Source organism: Salvia miltiorrhiza, chromosome 4 (assembly GCF_028751815.1).
Source record: "Salvia miltiorrhiza cultivar Shanhuang (shh) chromosome 4, IMPLAD_Smil_shh, whole genome shotgun sequence".
NCBI lineage: Eukaryota > Viridiplantae > Streptophyta > Magnoliopsida > Lamiales > Lamiaceae > Salvia > Salvia miltiorrhiza.
Window position 1 is genome coordinate 17,621,571 of NC_080390.1, and position 3,058 is coordinate 17,624,628.

A 3,058-nucleotide genomic window follows, 5' to 3' on the forward strand; every position below is an offset into this window, starting at 1 on the left:
TTGAAACTGTTCGGATAGCCACTTCTTTATGTCCGATAATAGCTCAACATTGTTGCCAATGAGGAGGATATCATCTACATAAAGTGCAAGAAAAACCACGTCACCATCGGCATCTAAACGGTACACGCAACTCTCATTTTCACAGCGAGTAAATCCATAGGATTTAATCACCCGTCAAAACGCTTGTTCCATGACCTCGAAGCTTGCTTAAGTCCATAAATGGACTTCTTCAGCTTCCATACAAGATGCTCTTCGCCCTTTTTCACAAAACCTTCTGGTTGCTGCATATAGATGTCTCTTCCTTCTTCAAGGAAACCATTTAGAAAAGAGGTTTTGACATCCATTTGCCAAACCTCAAGGTTCATGTGGGCTGCTATGGCAAGGAGTATTCGGATAGACTTAAGCATGGCAACCGGCGAAAAAGTTTCATCATAATCTATAGCCTGTTCCTGGGTATAGCCTTTCGCCACCAGTCTAGCTTTAAAAGCTGCGACTTCGCCATCCGAATCTCGCTTTCTCTTGTATACCCACCTACTACCTATAGCTTCAAAGCCATCAGGTAGTTCAGTTTTCTCGTATACACCCATAGCAGTCATGGATTCTATTTCAGAAACCATGGCGTCGTACCAAGAATCTGCATCCTGATCTTTCATCGCTTGTCTATAGTTATCAGGGTCGACATCCTTTTGTTCATCAACAGGAAGAAGATCCGAAGATTCTCCCAAGAATATAAATCGATCGGGTTGAACTACAACCCTCCCACTACGACGAAGCGGTGGTGGTACAGCTGTGACAATGGTTTGTGCAGTGTCCTGTGGTGCATTCACTTGCACACTTGGCTGGGGTGGTGGAATCGCCTGTCCATTGCCTTCGATTTCTTGAAGAACAATCTCGGACTTTGACTTGTGCTCATTTATATAATCCTGTTCCAAGAATCGTGAGTTGGTGCTAACAACCACTTTCTGATCCTTAGGATTATAAAAATAAGCACCTTTCGTTTCCTTAGGATATCCTATAAACAACATTAATTCGCATATAGGCTCCAATTTCTTCGCTTCCTTGTCTAGCACGTATGCAGGACAACCCCATACCTTTATATGGTTCAAACTGGGCTGACGCCCTGACCATAACTCAATAGGAGTTTTAGGAACCGATTTGGACGGTATCCTATTTAGCAAATAAACCGTTGTTTCCAAGGCATATCCCCAAAACGAAATAGGCAATGATGCATAACTCATCATTGATCGTACCATTTCCATAAGAGTTCTGTTTCTTCTCTCTGCTACACCATTCTGTTGGGGAGTACCCGGTGCAGTCAATTGGGATGTAATCCCACATTCTGACAAGTATTGCAAGAACTCGTTTCCGAGGTATTCGCCACCGCGATCAGACCGCAATGACTTGATAGATTTACCCCTTCTCTTCTCCACTTCTGCCTTGAATTCTTTGAATTTCTCAAAGCATTCAGACTTGCGTTGAAGTAGGTAAATATATCCATATCTTGAGTAATCATCAATGAAAGTGACGAAATACTCATACCCTCCACGAGCCTTTGTGGACATCGGTCCACACAAGTCAGAGTGAATCAATTCTAACACATGCGAGGCCCTATTCCCCTTGGCCTTAAAAGGCCTTGCCGTCATCTTTCCTTCTATACAGGATTCGCTGGTTCTAAATGGAACAGCTTGAAAGTCTTTCAAGACTCCATTTGAAACGAGCCTTTGGATCCTATTTAGATTGATATGGCCTAACCTTAGGTGCTACGCATGCGTATATTGTTCATGAGAATAATACTTCCTCTTATTCGGATTAGGACAGATTTGTGATGTAGATGCAACATGGACAGAATTTTTAATTGGACATGTAATAGTATAGAGAGAGTTGTTCAAAATTCCGGAGCAAATAGTCATGTTATATTTCATGATAGAGACACCCCTATCAAAAGTAACAGAATATCCATCCAAAAATAACTTTGAAACAGAAATTATGTTCCGCCGAAAATCCGGCACATATAAAATATCTCTCAAAACTAAAATGTCATCACCAAAACATAAAGATAAATCTCCAATAGCAACAGCTGCGACCTTCGACGCATTGCCCATGGAGATGGTGATCTCATCACTTTCCAGCTCCCTTGTCGGCTTGAAGCCCTGCAAGGTGTAACAAACATGATCAGTTGCCCCCGTATCCACTACCCATGAATGAGTAGAAAACGAAGCTAAACATGTTTCAGTTACTAAAGCTTGTGACGTACCTTGTCCCTTTTCCTTGAGCATCGGACAATCTTTCTTCCAATGCCCAGTCTTGCCGCACTTGAAGCACTTCCCCTTTCCCATCGGCTTCTTCACGCCGCCGCTAGGGCCGTCCTTTTTGGCTTTGCCACTCCCACTAGCTTCGTTGTCATTCTTACCCTTTGGACCTTGCCACTTCTTTTTCCCGCCTTTCGACGAAGAAGTAGATCCCTTGGCAGCGACAAGAACCTCTTTCCCTTTTCGCGAGCCCATGACTCCCTCCGCCGTAACTAGAGCATTCAACAACTCATTGAGAGTATAGTTGGCCTTGCTCATAACGATGTTGAGACAAAAGTTCTCATAGGATTTGGGGAGAGTGTTGAGGATGATATCGACTTTGGCTTCGCCTTCGATACCCCCTCCTAGCAGATCAAGCCTATCAAACAAATTTATCATATGCATGACATGATCGTGCACAGAACTGCCCTCGCTCATAACACATGCTAAGATTTCTCTCATGATGTTAAAGCGGGCAGATCTTTCGGACTCCCCATAAACCTCAGAGAGATTTAACATGATCATAGTCGCATCGTCCATGCCCTGATGCTGGAGTTGCAATGTTTGCGACATAGTCATCATAATATAGCACTTGGCCATATTATTTGACTTGTGCCACCTCCTATGCGCCTCACGTTCCACATCAGTTGACTGATCAGTTAAAGCCGCGGGACGTGGAGTGGTAAGCACAAAACTATGCTCATCAGCGTCAAGAATGTACATGATGTGGCGTTTCCATTCGGTATAGTTAGGACCGGTGAGAGGATTGT